Source organism: Chiloscyllium punctatum, chromosome 19 (assembly GCF_047496795.1).
Source record: "Chiloscyllium punctatum isolate Juve2018m chromosome 19, sChiPun1.3, whole genome shotgun sequence".
Lineage (NCBI taxonomy): Eukaryota > Metazoa > Chordata > Chondrichthyes > Orectolobiformes > Hemiscylliidae > Chiloscyllium > Chiloscyllium punctatum.
Window position 1 is genome coordinate 70,961,794 of NC_092757.1, and position 20,130 is coordinate 70,981,923.

Consider the following 20,130-nt stretch of genomic DNA (forward strand, 5'->3'; position numbering starts at 1 on the left):
CCACAAAACGACATGACCAGCTATCCTTAGTAGCCACACACACAGACGACAAGCAACATGAATTCGACTGGGACAACACTACCATTATAGGGCAAGCCAAACAGAGAATAGCCAGGGAATTCCTAGAGGCATGGCACTCATCCACAGACTCTATCAACAAACACATCGACCTGGACCCAATATACCGGCCACTACAGTGGACAGCTCGAACTGACAACCGGAAGCGGCAGAGACAGGCCACTATAAATGCCGGAGGAAACAGCACAGAAGCGCTTCACAGGAGGCTCCCAAGCACTGAGGATGTCACCCAGACAGGGGACGAAACGTTTGCAAGACAAATTCCCAGCTCGGCGAACAGAACCACAACAACGAGCACCCGAGCTACAAATCTTCTCCCAAACTTTGAATTCTTCATTTTACTCCAGTACCAAGACTTTGATTCACAGATTATACAGAACACTGAATTTTCAACATGATGCGATATGAATGCAGATTGTTAATGACTTGGAGAAGATAGGGAGAGTCCTTTCCAAATGATGGTATGATTTTAAACAGAGGGTCGATATTTTGTTTGTTCTCCTTGGATTGAGATAGGGAGGATTTGCATACTATTTTCCGAAATGAATCATGTGCTCTTAATACAGTTTTAGAGACTTAGAGAGGTAAAGTGCTGAAACAGACCATTTGGTCAAACTCGTTCATGCCGACCAGATATCCTAAATTAATCTAGTCCCATTTTCCCGCACCTGGCCCATATCACTCTAAACCCTTCCTACTCATGTATCCATCTTGAAGCCTTTTAAATTTGTTGTAATTGCACCAGCCTCCACTACTTGCTCTGACAGCTCATTCCATACATGCACCATGCTTTGCATGAAAAAGTTGCCTCTTATGTCCTTTTTAAATCTTCCCCTCTCATCTTAAATCTGTACCCTCTAGTTCTAACTCTCTCAGCCCAAAGAAAATACCTTGTCTATTTACCTTATCCATGTCCCTCATGATTTAATACTTTGATGAAAATAGATTAACAGGACATTTATATGGTTAAACGTCGCTACACCATGAACGATCTTAGCATCATAGAATCCAAAGATGTGCAGATTAGGTGAATTAGCCATGCTAAATTGCCCATAGTGTGTCAGGGGTAAATGTGGGGAAGCGGGGTGTGTCTGGGTGGGTTACTCTTCGGTGGGTCGGTGTGGACTTGTTGAGCTGAAGGGTCTGTTTCCGTACAGTAGGGAATCTAATCTAATAGGCAACACAATTTGGAACTATTGGGTGGAATCTTACACGGCCTAACGATGTGGACTGGGGCAAGAAGTAGAACCCCTACAGTGTGGAAAGAGGACATTTGGTCCATTATGTCTGTGCCAACTCTCTGAAGAGAAATTCTGCCCAGACCCAGGCCCCCTCCTTATTCCCATAACCCTGCATTTACCATGGCTAACTCACATTGGTCTGTGGGAGGAAACTAGCACATCCAGCAGAAACAAGGGGAAAGTGCACACTCCACATGGACAGTCACCTGAGCCTGGAATTGAACCTCCCCAATGCAGTGAAGCAACAGTGCCACCCATATCTGAGAGTATCACTGAAAAGTTAACAATGTGTATACTGATGTCAGGAGTAACTAGTTGCATTTTCCAGCTGCGTTCAGGAGTTGGAGACAAGGGTCTTAATGGGCAGCTGGCAAGATGCCTATTGACTGACTGCCTGTCATCTTCTAAAACTGCAAATCTAGCCTTACAAGTATGCAACTTTCTATTGCACCACCCGTTGTGAAGAACATAATGTCCAAAATTCCTGGCATATGTGAAATAATTCCTTAGCCACTCACGCTCACTGCTCACTCGTCCAGACCTTCACCGCCAATGCTGCTGCCAGAACGTCACATGCTTACAGGAGCTGGGAACTCGACGGTGTTCACACCTTGGATTGTGACTAAACCACAACAACACTTCTCTTTGTTACTGCCGGGCCCCCTGATTATGCAGTGAACTGTTCACCCAACCCCACTGGCCCTGTAGAAGTTATCACATTCTGCATTCCCTGGCCCATGTCAAATCTTAAACAACGTTTTGCCTCAGAGAATGTTGCATTCTAGGATGTGGTCGTTTCCACCATTGACACTACTGCCAGCTCTACTGTAAAACCCTAGACATCTAAATGCTTCCCTGTTGCTTATCATGTCCCTGCATACACAGAGATAGCAGAAAATAAAACAAAGGGCAGCAGGTGCTGAAGATCTGCAACAAACAAAATCAGAAACTGCTACAGACATTCAGCAGGTCTGATGAAGGGTCACTGGATTTGAAAATGTTAATTCTGTTTCTCTCCACAGATGCTGTCAGAGCTGCTGAGATAGGGAAGAAACAAAAGGAAGATTTGTGTTTAGGGAGAGGGTACAGAGAGAAGGTGAATGGAGGCATGATCTAGTGGGACAATTGATAAGAGTGAAACACAAGAGACTGCTAAATGGATGGATTTGCAACACCCCCTACTAATTATTTAGCCACAGTTATCATCCAGCCCTATAACAAAAAATCTCCAGTTACTTTAAGTGTAAGACATTTTGTCACAATTTCCTGGCATTTTATGTCACATGCTACTGTGCACTTAATAATTCCTTGTCCCTTTTAGTTTTGTTGTAATAAAGCTATTAACTTCACAGCAAATGTTTTGCAGCTCTTTGCCAGTGCACAATGAAATAACATGAAACAGTGTGTAATTATTTAAATGTTTGCAGTTAATACACCACACATGTCTATTTCACTGCGAGCAATTTTATTTGCCTGATGATCACTCCCATTTTTCCAGCTAACTAATCTCTGCCTTTGAGGAAATTGATCACTATCTTCTCACGCTGCCTATCATTTCACCAATCTGTTAGAATCGAATACCATTCCAGTTGCTCCCCCTCCCTGTGCAATTTGTGAATAACTGCTCACAGCTGCAAGTACAATAATCAACTATATCAAATACCTATCAAATACTCTACTGAAATTCTGTACATTTTACAAGATCTAATGTACATCTACAAAATATATATTAACATATTATCCTTGTCTCTGAAGTTCTAAGATTATGTCAATACCTTTATAAATGCAATTCAATTCTATATGTTAATTTCTTTATTCTTACCCATATTTGATTCATTCACAAACAGTAAGACAAGTATTCTGTTTGGTACAATGATAATGCTAGTTTCTTGATAAAACAGTGCATTGTAAAACTGCAGATTTATAGAATGTTGTGCACCGTTGATAATGCTTTGACATATTGTCCAATGTTGCCTCTCTGGAAGATTTATCCACCTGGTTCCACTATGTATGAACATATAAAACTGACAAGAATGAAAGGCTAGCTGGTCCACTGAGAGTGCCTACACAATGACCGAAGAACATCATGATGAAACATTTCCTTCCTGCACTCTCCTTATCTCTACTGTTATGGGCTTTGTTGGGTGAGGCAAAAGAAGGATTAAATGAACGGGAATATTTCTTTCCAAAGATGTGAAAGCTTTGGAGAGGGTGCAGAAAAGATCCACAAGATTTTGTGGATGAGGAATTTCAGTTTAGTGGATAGATTGGAAACGTTGGGCTAGTTTATTTGGATAATGTTGACAGGGGATTTGATATGAGTATTCAAAATCCTGGATAATGTAGATAGTGAGAAGCTGCTTCTCCTGGTGAAGGGTCAAGAACCAGAGATTTAAGATAATTAACAAATTAAGCAACTTTTACATGAGGAGAAACTTTGTCAAACAGCGAGTTGTTAGCATCTGGAATGCTGTACTTGGAAGTACGGTGGAGGCAGGTTCAGTTGCAGTACTTGGGAAGGAAGTGCAGGGCTATGGGAGAAGGGTGTGGGAATGGCACTGAATGCTTTGCTCATTTGAAGAGTCAGCTCAGACACAATGGACCAAATGGCCGCTTGCTGTAATCATTCTGTGTTTCTGTGATCAATTATTATGAAAATCTGTTTTAATAATAACTGTATCAGAAATGATGTTTCTATTACTGTTTCCATTTGGGCAAACCATGTGATAAACGTCAAGAGTGTGGTGGTGCTGGAAAGGCACAGCAGGTCAAGCAGCATCCGAGGAGCAGGAAAATCAACGTTTTGGGCAAAAGCCCTTCATCAGGAATAAGGCTAGGAGCCTCAGGGCTGAGTGGAAGGTAGCTGAGAGTGCAATAGGTGGATGGAGGTTGGGGTAAAGGTGATAGGTCGGAAGGAAGGGTGGAGTGGATAGGTAGGAAGGAAGATGGAGAGATGGGACAGGTCATGAGGACGGTGCTGAACTGGAAGGTTGTAACTGGGTTAAGATGGGGAGTGGGGAAATGAGGAAACTGGTGAAGTCCACATTGATGCCATGGGGTTGGAGGGTCCCAAGGCAGAGATGAGGTGTTCTTCCTCCAGGCATCAGGTGGTTAGGGAGTGACAATGGAGGAGGCCCAGGACCTGCATGTCCTTGGCAGAGTGGGAGGGGGAGTTGAAGTGTTCGGCCATGGGGCAGTGGGGTTGCTTGGTGCGGATGTCCGGAGATGTTCTCTGAAGTGCTCTGCAAGTAGGTGTCCTGTTCCCTACTGTAGAGGAGACCGCATCTGGAGCAACAGATACAGTAAATAACCTGTGTGGAAGTGCAGGTGAAACCTTGATGGATGAGGAAAGCTCCTTTGAAGCCTTGGATGGAAGTGAGGGAGGAGGTGTGGGTGCAAGTTTTGCGGTGGCAGGGGAAGGTGCTGTGAAGGGAGGGTGGGTTGTTAGGTGGCATGGACGTGACGAGGTAGTCACAGAGGGAACGGTTTTTTTGGAACACGAATGTCTCTGGTGGTGGGGTCTGTTTGTAGGTGGCTGAAATGGCAGAGGATGATGTGATGTATATGGAGGTTGGTGGGGTGAAAGGTGAGGACCGGAGTGTTCTGTCCTTGTCGCGGTTGGAGGGGTGGGGTTCGAGGGCGTAGGTGTGGGATGTGGATGAGATGCACTGGAGGGCATCAACAACCACATGGGAGGGGAAAGTGCAGTCTTTAAAGAAGGAGGCAATCTGGTATGTTCTGTGGTGGAACTGGTCCTCCTGGGAACAGATGCGGTGGAGGCGGAGTAATTGGGAATATGGGATAGCATTTTTGCAGGAGGCACGGTGGGAGAATGTATAATCCAGTTAGCTGTGGCAGTCGGTGGGTTTGTAGAAAATGTCCGTGTTGAGCTGGTCACCGTTGATGGAGATGGAGAGTTCCAGGACGGGAAAAGAGGTGTCAGAGATGGTCCAGTTGAAGGTACACACCTAATATCACATTTTTCGGGGTTTTTATGCTCTACAATTACTGACAAATAGACCCGTTTAATTATGATTTATTTTATTCCCTTTCAAAAGCTCCATTATGATTTTGTGTAAACCTTTTAGATTTTCACTAGATTAGGTTGATTATTCTGGAGTTGGATTTCATAATTAAAACAACTATGCAGACGTACATTGGGTGTAAGTGGCCAAATGATGAGAACAACATGGAAACTCTGAGGAGAACTTTTGAATCTTGCAGGGTTCAGTTCAGGATGCTGACATAGAGGAGGAAACTTAAAGACAAGTAGACAAAAGCATGTTAGCTTTTAGTATTCTCTCATCAAGTTTGAGGAATTAATGTAGAAGATAACAGAGATGGGGTTGGAGGATGGGAGAAGGAAAGAAAATTAGCAGACTATGAGATATACTCATTTTATAAAAGGATATGTGTCAATCACAGCCTGATGTAAAAAGATTGATAACTGGAAAGGATGTTTTCCTAAATGTGGGCAGCAGATGGAGCAATTGCAAAGACAGAATAGTGCCTTTTGAATCACAGTTAAAACACAACCATCAGCTGGTGTCGCTAAAGCTAAATGTTAACATTTGTCTCTCTCTAGTGCAGAGAGATGCGATGGTCCTTTGTAGACTGTGGATAATCACTTACTTGTTTGAAAGATACATTGAGATGCATTTTCCCCTGCCTATTGTAACAGAGAAATAGAGATATTTGAGTAAGTCCCAGTAGCACATAGCTAAGTACTGTTGGAAAGGTCAGGAAATGGGTAAGGACATATGCCCCTTGAAAAATGTGTCATTGATTCAACCACCAGTCACCCCATGTGGCTTCCCAATTCCTAGGATCTTACACCTTCCAACAGCTGCAAGACATGGCAGCAAAATGTGGCAGAAAGGAGGATGTTACAAAACACTTCAATAATGCCATACAAGCATTGAGCTTCACAACCTGGATGCAGCAATGAACAGAAGGCTGCCTACATGGATTTTAGAATTAACCATTGATAGCACCTGGATAAGTGACTTGAATGGGAATGAGGTTTATCATGACACAGGTTCTGTAGGCCCACAGTTTAAAAGGGTGAATCGAGCAATGAATGAGTGTAATGGACGAATGTGAAATCCGTTGTCTACTAACCTGGTGCAGTGGTACTGTTGCATCTCTGACTCATGGCTGGTGAGGAATAACCAAACTGAGACCAACGATATACACCACACACTATTCAGTGGCTAAATTGCTAATAAGTAACTAACATCCGCATCTCCAAATAATCCCCAGGAGCGTTTTGATTATGAGGGTGTGAATCACCAGAGTAATCAGTTTTAAAGTATGTAATGACCAGACTCTAGCCAAGGTTCCCCAGGTTATTATGATTCTATCTTAAATTAATTTACGTTTTAAAAGGAGTCAATTTAATGCATGCTTGAATTAACAAAAGAGTGAGTTTATTAGTTACTAAATATGAGAAAGAAAAATAACACAACACATATGCACAGATTAGAAATAAGGAGTGAGTCCAAAGTAAGACTAACATTAAAAGGCATATGGAGCAGTCTCTATGGGTCAGTTGTGAAGAATAGCTCATGGTATTTGTTAAAGTCCCTGTTGTGTGGGAGCGGGCCATTTGGCCCATCAAGTCATCACTGCCTCCTTAAAGAGCATTCTACTCAGACCCAGCCCATTCCCTATCTCTGTAGCCCTTTGGGAGGAAACTAGAGCACCTCAAGGAAACCCACGCAAAGAGAGGGAGAATGTACAAACTCCATATAGACAGTTGCCTGAGGCTGGGATTGAACCTGGTCCCTGGCACTGTGAGGCACTTTGCTATCCTAAATGCATGTTTTGGCAATTATATTGGGTATTGCAGTAATATTGGCATTGGCAGCTGAACAATTAATTTTAAGATTCTTGGTTTTGGAGGTTGATTTAACTATCTTTTGACACTAGCTAACTGGCAACACTTAGAGTGGCAGAGTGTGTTTCCCTTTTCTTACCTGTGATACAGGAATGTTTAAAGACTATTCTCAAAGTTGTGACTCTCACAATCGTATTCGTCTTATAGGATTGAGTGAAAATCCCCATTATCTAAAATACTGGACAAAATCCAGGCCTCAGTCTGCAAACATCTACAGAGCTGGAATGATTTCTGTCTGAAAGTATTGCTCAACCTGGAATTCCAATTTACACCTCCACTCTAAGAGATCAATCAACCAAACTGAACACTGAGACTGTAACTAACTTTTACACCCCAGGCTTTGCCAGCACAAGACAGTATGAGGTCTACAGAGATACTGAACATTTAACTTCAATCAAAATCCATTTAGACATACGCTTAACAGTCTGGAAACCAATTGACTTTAAAAGAAACACCAGGAAACACAATGGAAGGCACAGATTAGGTGCAAAGATAAGGGGCCCACAATTGGTTTAATCACAGGTCCCAACCTCACCTGAGGCAGCTATTTCTGAAGGAGGTGTTTCAAACAGCTATCCCCAGGAGAGATCCAAAGAAGTGTTCCAAAGAGCTATCTCCAGAAGAAAAATTCCAACAGCTAATTCCAGTGGCTATTCTAGAGCTACTGACACAGGAATGTTCTGAATCAGGGAACTAATGGTAACCAACCATGGCCAGTATTCGTAAGAACTAACAAACCCTGAAAACCACTGACCCTCCCAATACCACCAGGCCTCAGACACATCCCAAGGTGAAAACCGGGCCTGCAAAACCATCAGAAGGTAAGGAAAACCAAGTACTGACCCATTAGATCCACTATGCGTTGTACTGCATCCGCGGACTCAACCCAGACGAAAGGCCTATGCAGTCCGAAGTCTTCATCTAGGTACCAGGTACGGCAAGTGGATACTGCCAGTTGTACTTCAAAATTGCATTTTCCTCAATGGTGAGCTTAGACTTCCAAGAACTTAAAGCTTCTGGCCTAGCTCGCAAGGAGGGGAAGGGAGGTGGTGGCAGTGTACAGGACCCCAAGTGTAGAAAGCCTGATTCAAGTGAGAAAATTCATAAATCTGAACTACAAAGGGATCTGGGAGTGCTAGTGCAGATTCTCTAAGTGTTGACTTGCTGGTTGAGTCCGTGGCTAAGAAAGCAAATGTAATGTTGTCATTTATCTCAAGAGGGTTGGAATGTAAAAGCAGTGATGTGCTACTAAGACTTTATAAAGCTCTGGTTAGGCCCCATTTAGAATACTGTGTCCAATTCTGGGCCTTACACCTCAGGAAGAACATACTGGCACTGGAACATGTCCAGCGGAGATTCACACGAATGATCCCTAGAATGGTAGGCGTAACATACGATGGACGGCTGACGATCCTAGGATTGTATTCATTAGAGTTTAGAAAGTTGAGAGGAGATCTAATAGAAACTTACAAGATAATGCATGACTTAGAAAGGGTGGATGCTGGGAAGTCTTTTCCATCAGGCAGGGGTACTAGGACCCATGGGCACAGCCTTAGAATTAGAGACGGTCAGTTTAGAACGGAAATGAGAAAACATTTCTTCAACCAGAGAGTGGTGGGCCTGTGGAATTTATTGCCATGGAGTGCAGTGGAGGCCGGGACATTAAATGTCTTCAAAGCAGAGATTGATAAATTCTTAGTCTTGCAAGAAATTAGGGGGTATATGGGGAGAGTGCAGATAAGTGGCGTTGAAATGCCCATCAGCCATGATTGAATGGCGGAGGGGACTCGATGGGCTGAATGGCCTTACTTCCACTCCTATGTCTTATGGTCTTATGGTCTTAAGTTTCTGTGATTAAAACCCTTGTTTTAAGTTCTAATAACGTTCAATCTAGCAAATAAAATATTTAATAGCATTCCTGTCCTCAGTATAATTAATTGTGCTAATTTCATTGTTTATTGCATCCGTCTTTATTTCTTGTATTATACTTACCTTTTGTATTGTAAGTAAATGCAGAGGTTCTTTTGCCCTGAAACATCTGTTTACTGTCTTCTTCACTTCACCTTCCCTAAATAAGTCCAATGTCAGAACCAGGGATCTGTGGGGTGGTTCGAACCACCTAAAATCATGAAAATTACTGAGTGCAAACCAGAACCCTACAATCCATACATTAGGGCAGAATTAATACACACAGACCAGGGCTGAAGCTCACTTTTATCTCTTGTCCTTGTGTAGATTCGAAAAAGGAAAATGCAGATATGTTTCTCACCCAGATTGCTGTGTTTTTCACTACCATGTTCTGAGATATTCACAGAAGACTAAACTTCAGTTTTTACTCCATTTCTCCGTTTGAGGCTTCTTTGACATTTCAGAGTTCCTCTACAGTCACTAGATAGTCATTTTGGCTGAGATGTGGAGGATTTCTTTTCTAGGGTGGTCGTCAGGTTGTGGAATTCTTTATTGCAGAGAGCTTTTGAGGCTGGGTGATCAAGTATATGTGAGGATGAGTTAGATAGATCTTTAATTAGTAACGGAATCCAGAGTTCGAGCGACAAGGCAAGAAAGTTGAGGATTATTAGATCAGCCATGATCTCATTGAATGGAAGAGCAGACTCAGTGATCTGATTGACCTTCTGCTCTTATGTCTTATGGTCTTTTCAAAGGAAGAATGAAAGGCTTGCATTTACGTAGAACTATTGACGATGACTGGGTGGGTCAAAGTGCATTATAACCAAATAATTATTTATGAACTTTTGTCACTACTTTAGGTGGAGGAAACGTGACAGCCAAATCTCAGCATCACATTCCCATAAACAGCAACATGAAGATGATCAGGAAACCTGTTTTTGTGTTTTTAATTGAAGGACAAATGTTAGCAAAAACTTTAATTAATGATGCTGCTACTTCTCAATATAGTTTACAGGGAATCTCCAAGTGGACACTGAAGTTGGTATTCAGTGATAAAAGTTTCATTAACTTTTGACTCCGTACATGGTCCAAGCATCTTGGATTTACCAACATTACTCTGAAGATCCTTCTGCCATTTTCAACAACTTGCACCTGCAAGAACTGATTTCCACTTCTACAAACAAAGTCCAACATTTAGCTGAATGTTGAAGCTCTCCAACTTGGACTGAGAAATAATTCTTCCCATTAAATCCTCATGAGTTATTTTACATCAGGAAGTGAAAGTGAGTAGAATAATATTCACCACCCCCTGAGAAAAAGAACAGGAAATGACATCACCACAGGTGATGGCATCATCAACCCAAGGAGACCCAAACACATAAATAGAAAGCAGGCCATACCACCAATGCTTCATCCGGACGCTCACTGATGATGTTGCCTAGTATGGTGACAAAACATCTGAAAGCCAACCTTCTAGCTCAGAGAGCAAACCTACATCCAGTAGATTAAGTCAGTAGTTGGTTTGCAATCTTTTAAAAACAGCTACTGTAGATGCTGGAAATCTGAAAGAGAGGTAGAAGATTCTTGAGAAACCCAATAGGTGTGTTAACATCTATAGAGAGAGAAATACGGTGAATGAGTTGAGTCCAAAGACGCTTCTTCTGAATCGTTCCAAAGAGTAAGATAAACGGTCTTTAGACTCAAAATGTGAACTCTGTTTCTCTCTCCACAAATGCTGCCAATGCTGCTGAGTTTCTCCAGCATTTTCTGCATTTATTGCCGGGTCCTTTGCCTTGTCTAACAATGTGGTGAAAAGATTTGAGAACAACTAGGATTGAACACGGAAATATTAAAATTGAGCATTTGTTAATGTGTGATGGCTTTTGCTCAATCTATCATATCTGGTTAATATCTTGTGACTACAGCGTCAGTTTAAGATTTATTTTTGAAGGACAAGTAGACATAAGGCAACAGAACATCAGTTTGAACCTTGATCAGTGAAGGGAAACATAACAGCTCCCTTTTTAGTAACAATATATGGTGACATAAAATCAACCACTTGGTAATGAAAGGAAGGCACACTCCTAGAGTCAGAACAGATAAGAACGGCGGCACGGTGGCACAGTGGTTAGCACTGCTGCCTCACAGCGCCGGAGACCCGGGTTCAATTCCCGCCTCAGGCGACTGACTGTGTGGAGTTTGCACATTCTCCCCGTGTCTGCGTGGGTTTCCTCCGGGTGCTCCGGTTTCCTCCCACAGTCCAAAGATGTGCAGGCCAGGTGAATTGGCCATGCTAAATTGCCCGTAGTGTTAGGTAAGGGGTAGATGTAGGGGTATGGGTGGGTACGCTTCGGCGGGGCGGTGTGGACTTGTTGGGCCGAAGGGCCTGTTTCCACACTGTAAGTAATCTAAAACCAAGAAGGATGTAAGTGATGAAAATTTTCATCATGCTGAGCATGAATTACACTGCAGAGGTTCCAAACCCTGCAGAACTGTTATTGATCATGTAAATAGTGCTAATTGAGGGCACCTTGTGATATTAGGGTCTGAAAGGGCTCTGAATGTGATTTTTAATAAGACTGCTCGCTGCAATGATATCAGAAACCATATGAGAATAGAGGTGGCAAGGACTTGAAGAGAGTTGGATGTATTACTGTGGTGTTGTATATCATTTACAAGTATATCATAAATTCGTTTCAGAAACAGACAGAAGACTATGTCACTGCTAATAGTTGGACTACAAGGATGAATAGCCTCTTTTCCAAACTTTAAAACACCCATTGATTCCACCTGTGCAATAAAGGGAGTGATTTGACAACAACCCTGCTCTTGTCTGCTATAGTAATGAGTTGTTATGTAAATGTTGTTCTTTATTAATCAGGCTTTTGTCATGTTCAGACAATAAGAGAAAGGTGGGGAGGTGGACGGGATGACTACACATTCCTCATTGGACCTGCTGGATTGTTATTCCATCCATTGCAATGGAAGGAAAATCTAGACTTTCCTGGATTGAAATTTATGTCATTTGAAACTTGAAGAGCATAAAAAGATGTGGAAAGAAGGTAACAAGATGAGAGTAACTTCAGTTGAAGAGTTGAGACTTCAGCACAGGCTCCACACATTCTACCCCTATGTTATAACTTCATGTTTCTATGGTTATGGCTTCACTGTGAATCTCAGTAGGAAACCTGAAACATGCAATTAACTACCTCAAACAACTGGCCAATTTCTAAACTCAATAACTTAACAGCTAAACAATCGCATGCATACAAAGATATTGAAAATATAAAGGAGAATTACAGATACCTCATGCAAAGATTTAACTGTTAGTTTTTGCTAACTGATCCTTGACTAACAAGTTAGGTTAGATTACTGACAGTGTGGAAACAGGCCCTTCGGCCCAACAAGTCCACACTGACCCGCAACCCACCCCCCTACATTGACCCCTTCACCTAAACACTACGGGCAATTTAGCATGGCCAATTCATCTAACCTGCACATTTTTGGACCGTGGGAGGAAATTAGAGCAAACCCACGCAGACACAGGGAGAATGTGCAAACTCCACACAGAGAGTCGCCTGAGGTAGGAATTGAACCCAGGTCTCTGGCGCTGTGAGGCAGCAGTGCTTGCCACTGTGTGCTGAATGGTTAACTAAAGTAATTCCTGCTTAACCTGTCATATGAAGGCAGACATTTCTAGATGTAATGAAATAACTTATAATTAAGATGTAATGAATGAAATGCCCTATGAACTGAAATGTATGTAAAAAATATCATATGATTCAATGAATGTATTTGAACAGAAGAGATTGGCCCTTGGTTTGATTATTCTTCTCAATGTCATTGTAAATAGATTACACAATGTAAAATTCCACCATATTCTATGACCGACCATATATTGGAGGGTGATAAATGGAGACGGCAGCTAATGTTCAGGAGATGGACTCAGCCACAAGGTAAATACAATAAGGAAAATATATTTTGAATGCTGATTATTTAATGAGTCAAGAATGCAGCCTATGATACAAGGTACAGGTCTTTCTAAAATAGTTTGTTAAAAGGCTTTTCTGAAAATTGGGAAGACTGCAATGTTTTTAAATCCATAGTTGTACCACCACGTGTTTCACATATTGCTCAGATATTTGTTCGATTATTCACCAGTGAAGAATTTTTGATCGGTGCACTGATAGTGTTAGATGAAGTCAGGGGTGAGGAGATTTATGTGAGGCATAAACACTAACATGAAGCTGCAAAATAGTTGAAAAACAAACATGTGGTAAGCTAAAAACAAAAATGCTGCCACATCCAGTTTTAATTTGACTTGTTCTATTTATCTTATAACAATAAAATTAAGAAAGGGTGCAAAGCCTGTGTAGAGATGTTTATATCTTTAGTAAAAGTTGCTGACATTAAAGAAGTAACTTCTTTTGTAGACATAATTGTCTTTTTCTACTACCGTCCATGACTGCAGAACACTCCAGAGTACTTCACAAAAAATAAAACAGTTTTGAAGTATAGTTACAGTTGTAGGACTTATAAACTGTTTAAAACATCTAATCTATTTGGTTATCTTATAACCCAGAATTGGAAATACTGCCAAAAGACCCCCGTTATACAAGTTATGCATTGGCTACTTTTGTTCTACTTCTCGTCTTCTCCTCTGAAGTAAATCTCATAAATAAATTGAGACTAAACTAAGAATACAATCAATGCATTTCATTCTTTGTGTCAATTTTCTTTCTCTTTTGAATCTTTTGAAAAATGGAAAGCAGTAAGATTTTAAAATTACATTTTACATAGTGTCCATCAATTAGATTCTACTGGGTATATTCTTAATACCAGTCTTCTTCACAAATAAAATTGGCATTTTTTTTGGTCTATCAAATGAAAACAGCACAAAAAGCAATATGGTGTTACTAGGCTTTTAGAAACTTTTCAATTCTGCTAGCACTGAAATTAAAAAATAAACTTGTCTTTTTCTACTACCGTCCATGACTGCAGAACACTCCAGAGTACTTCACAAAAAATAAAACAGTTTTGAAGTATAGTTACAGTTGTAGGACTTATAAACTGTTTAAAACATCTAATCTATTTGGTTATCTTATAACCCAGAATTGGAAATACTGCCAAAAGACCCCCGTTATACAAGTTATGCATTGGCTACTTTTGTTCTACTTCTCGTCTTCTCCTCTGAAGTAAATCTCATAAATAAATTGAGACTAAACTAAGAATACAATCAATGCATTTCATTCTTTGTGTCAATTTTCTTTCTCTTTCCCTGATGATGTTGTCTTCTTGGAGAAAGTGAGGACTGCAGATGCTGGAGATCAGAGTAGAGTGTGGTGCTGGAAAAGCACAGCCAGTCAGACAGCATCTGAGGAATAGGAGAGTCGACGTTTTGAGCATAAGCTTGTCATCAGGAATGAGTTTGTTTTCTCTTTATTGCAATTTCACCCAATGGTCCTTATTTACATGCAATTTTAAGAAATACTTTCCTCAAATGAGGGCAAATCCTAATCTGCAATGGGAACATCACAGTTAAACTGTATGCCCATAGATAAACACAGAAGTGTTTAACAGTCAAAAATATGTCTATGTATTTTCAGATTAATGCTCAGTTAGTTTGGCCAAGAGTTTGGCTTTCTGTACAGACCCTTGCTGTCATCACTATTAACGTTTAGTGCTGAGTGTGAATTGTGTTGTTAGTATAATTACATTGATTCCTCTTGTTGTGAGGGCTGGGAGTTGATACAACTCTGCCACAATATGAACTAAACATATACTGACATAGTAGTACCATTTCAGACATTTATTTAGGAGTCAGGCCATTATTTAGAAGTGTTACTTCATGCACTTTGAAGCAATAAACTATTAAAGGTTGTTTTTTTAAACTATATGGTTTTGGATGAGTGGCAGGAACTAGACACCCAAAAACCTCTGTCCATTATTCTTCCTCGTTTATTTCATTTTGTACCTGACAAGTTGCACATTGTTTGCTTCATTTGTGTTCCTTTTCTGCATGAAGGCTCAATCAAAACTGAGGAGAATATGAGGACTGCAGATGCTGGTAAAGTAAGAGTCGAAAAGCGTGATGCTGGAAATGCACAGCAGGTCAGCCAGCAATCAAGGAACAGGAGAATCAACATTTCGGGCATTAGCCCTGAAGAAGGGCTTATGGCCGAAATGTTGATTCTTCTGCTCCTCGGTTGCTGCCTGACTTGCTGTGTTTTTCCAGCACCACACTTTTTAACCCTCCATCAAAACTGAACCATATAACTTCAAAACTCCAAATCCTAAGAACACAAAGCTATTCAACGTAATTGGCTAATGATTACTGTTAATTGCTTTTATTCACACTACATATGCTACCATAAACTGTCAGGTAGGCAACACTAAATAAGAGTAATGTTGATTTTACTTCCTCATTCATTTACTGTCCATTATACAACTCTGCCAATGTTCATATCGTTATACGAAATTGACTAGACATTCAGATTGGTTTGAACAATAGTCAGAGCTGAAAATGTGTTGCTGGAAAAGTGCAGCAGGTCAGGCAGCATCCAAGGAGCAGGAGAATCGACGTTTCGGGCATGAGCCCTTCTTCAGGAATTTTTCCTGAAGAAGGGCTCATGCCCGAAACGTTGATTCTCCTGCTCCTTGGATGCTGCCTGACCTGCTGCGCTTTTCCAGCAACACATTTTCAGCTCTGATCTCCAGCATCTGCAGTTCTCACTTTCTCCTTGAACAATAGTCAGTTGCCTTTGGACTGTTCTTGCTCACCAGTTATTTAACAATGCTTTAGTTGCTATAGTATTTGGATTTCTCTTCACTAGTGTGCAGAGGAGGGTGGGTCATTGAACATATTCAAGGTTGAATTAGATTTTGATTGAGAGGGACGTCCAGGATTGGGGGTGGGGCTGGGTCAGGACAGATGGCCACAAGCCAGTCATGCATGATCTCATTGAATGATGGCACAGGCTCAAGGGGCCGACTGGCCTTCTCCAAAGTCTTATGTTCTTATGTTATTATCCACAATATCAAGAACACAACCTGGTAATAGTGAAGTATAAATTCTCCCATGAGATTTTCCTGCAGCGTAAGTTAGTATTTTGAATTCAGTGAATCTTCACATTAAAGAGTAAAGAATAAAAAGGCAACTGTTATGCTTCTGATTGACACACATTCCTTTCACTTATATCAGATCTGTTGCTGAAAAGATGGCATACATGAGGATCCGGTTTAACAAGGTAAGAAACTGTGTACCTGTGACAGTCTTATGTCACTGCCTAAATTCTTGGTTAGTGGGGGCCACAAATAGAAAATGATCATGTGTCAGAACCTCACTGTAAAGCAGGCAAGATGGTTGACATTCACAAGCTCAATAAAGGGTTAGGATTTGTTGTCATCTTGATCTTAACAGGTTATAAAAAGCATCGAGTGAACAAAACCTGATTTGTTTTGTGAATTCAAAACAGCTTTTGCTTCAAACGAAGAAAAAGAATAGTGTGCCCGAAGAAGTTCAGAAAGGAACAATAAAGATCATTGCTCATTTCAGAGACAAGGAGTACAGCAAAGTCTTCCTGGATTATAACACTCTGGAGGTACAGACTGACTGTTGCTGTGTCATACACAAGTCTCAGTTTTAACAGTAATTAGCTTCCATAAATATTCTTTCTTATCTTAACAAATGTTATCACACATATTACATGACCTCCCATGATATTCAGTGTTCTGTTAGAGAGACTCATAGAGATGTACATCACAGAAACAGACTCTTCAGTCCAACTCACCCATGCTGACCAGATATCCTGAATTAATTTAGTCCCACTTGCTAGCATTTCACCCATATCCCTCTAAACCCTCCCTATTCATATACCCATCCAGATGTCGTTTAAATGTTGGAATTGTACCAACCTCTACTACTTCATCTGGCAACTTATTCCATACACGCACCACCCTCTGCATGAAAACATTGCCCCTTACATTCCTTTCAAATCTTTGCCCTCTCACCCTAAACCTATGCCCTCTAGTTTTGGACTCGCTTACCCTGAAAAATTCTTCACCTTATCCATGCACCTCATGATTTTATAAACCTCTATAAGGTCACCTCTCAGCCTCCAACACTCCAGGGAATATAACCCCAGCTTATTCAGCCTCTTCCTATAGCTCAAACCAGGTGAACGTGAATATTTTTTGAATGCACTATTTGACTATCTCTGGGTCAGTATGATATCTGGTGGCTGCAAGAGCAGCAGCCAGATAAAGAAGATGAAAATCCTTCCAGATAATCGCCGAAGTATGGGACAGAAATTTATGGCCACACTTCAGACAGGAAGTTGTGAGTTAGAGCATAAAATTCCCGTGTGACCTTCCCATCAACCCACTCCTACCCACTTCTCCTCAACCTTAGAGGTGAGCAGTGCCAGATGTCAATGACATTGATAAGCTAGTGAAGTTTATAGTGGGACAGAAAAGTTCTGCGGTGTCATTCAAATTGGCATTGCAACACAATAAAATAAAACTGTACATTCATCAAAAGTGCAAATTTAATTTTAAACATTTGTGTAGATTTTAACCATTATCTAATCTAGTAAATATGTTCATGCCCATTGAATATTGCATTTATCAGCCATTAGAGGGCACCATTACTGCTGGTTGGAGTAGCCACTGTAAAATAAAATTAAAAGTTTGTTCACTATTTTAAGGTTTCTTCCTGTCGGAAACAGACTAGGTTGATTCATTCTGAATGATTTATTGCCTGTTTTAAAGACTATCATAGGATTGTAATGAAATGTGACTGCATTTGGAAACAAGGTCATACTTCTTATTGTGCTCAGGATGTCTATAACTGGCTGCTCCAAGAAATCTGTAAAACCGGACCCTTCCCAAGAAACTTACTGCTGAAACATGGCTCAAAAGAGCTCCCTCTTAAAGGTAACTCAATTTGATTATAGTAAGTAAAACTGGGCTGCTAATTAATATAAATGTGTGCAGTGCATTAGAAATTGTATTGCATTTTAGCCTCTAATCAAGAAAGAATTCCTATCAGACCTGCCCAAGGTGAAAGTATATTTGACAAGGTGATAAGCATTTACTTTTCTTTTCTGCAAGGTTGCTTTGACCAGTTGATCCAAATGATGTTCAGTACAGATTTCATATCCCTCTGTACATATCTTTCGAAATTGGACTTCTGTCCTTATGGGCACCCTCAACGTATTTTTTAATTAACTGGATTGATTCAGAGTCAGATTTTCTTTTCCCTAGTTTCTGAATGTTATCACTATTTGTGAAAAATAAGTTAAAAACTAACCTAAATTCTAGGAATTGACAAAGTTTTAGTTTAACATTTTTGTGGGAAGAAGAAGCAGAGTGAAATCGCTCATACTGAGCCGAACAGATTACAACTCCTCTGTAATATAACATCCCATCAACCTCTGGGATGTTAAATTATACTTGGCCATTTATTAATAATGGCTTTAGCACTCAAACAGGTTTGGTAATGCTGAAAGATTACCTGTGGAATGGGTAGAACATCAGCATAATAAATGACTGACAAATGATTGGCAGTAGAGATTGCCATTTTTCATGATTCACTTTCCCATGTGATGACATTTTCTGGGGGGTGATTGTGGCCAGACTTTAATTGAGATGGATGCATCATAATGACAGTTAAAATAATTTAAAAGTTGCTCAGACATAAGATTAAATGTAATTTCTTTCAAAAGCTGACTGTGCAATGGTTAAAAAGATGCCATCTAAATTGTCATTTTATTTCTTTGTGAATCGAGAAAACATCTGGGGCATTAAGCCTCACTTTATTCACAGTATATTTTATTTACTGATACTTTACTGCAGGAACAGGTTGAACAGACACACATGAATTCCTTATTGTATGTAGATTTTGCTTTACAATTGCAGTTATACATCTGCTGAATTCATGCTCTCTTTGACAGCAGCACCGTATGGAATTGGATAGCCAAGAGCAAAATCTCTTAACATATAAATGGAAAATTTTAAAGTATATTCTGTTTTTTCTGTCTTTTTATGGCTCATTGGTAAAGGAAAATTTGAAACCGGGTAGGTCTTCAATTTTAATATTCCAGATAGGGCCAGCTGCTGTGTCGATAAGAGGCTGCATACATCATTCAGTGAGGTATATTAAAGTGCTGTTTATACTGCAATTATTTGCATTAATGTGAAATAATAAATATATATACTTTTCCCTCAATTTTCACTCTCGCTGTTATCAGATCACACAGTGGGAGATAGCAAAATTAACAGTTTATTCCTGATGTCACTGTATTTAAGATATGACTTTATCACATATCAGTTAAGGGATTTTCTGCAGGAATGGGATTACCCAGCTTCCTCTGTTCTCCTTGTGCAATGAGTTTGTGTAACATGCCTTTATTGTGTGACTTCTTTAGCAAGCACCAAGGACATCCCAGTAACAGACATCACCAGTCCATTGGAAGTGGAAGAACAAAAAAGGGTAAAATCATTTCTCTTCTTAAAAATACTGAGAGAAAATTTTTAAAAGGTATGCTTCCAACTGTATAAACATACAAGTCATGTATACAAGTTCAGCATGATGAATGATTATGTGGGAGAAGGTAATAAATCCAGGCTAAAATAATCTAAGCAACACATAATTCATTTAAACATTGCTGGAAAAGCTCAGCAGGTCTGGCAGCATCTGTGGAGCGAAATCAGAGTTAACACTTTGGGTCGAGTGACCCTTCCTCAGAACTTGGGTCACTGGACTCGAAACGTTAACTCTGATTTCTCTCCTTCAGATGCTGCCAGACCTGCTGAGCTTTTCCAGCAATTTCTGTTTTTGTCTCTGATTAACACCATCTGCAGTTTTTGTATTTTATTTGTTCTGTCAAACATACTGGAACCTCCATGATTCGCTCTATGAAAATGACCATAATGCAAAGCCTTGACTCTTTGGTCATTGTTAATAGTTACCTGTGTTCAGAATGCTGCTAGATCTTACGCAAA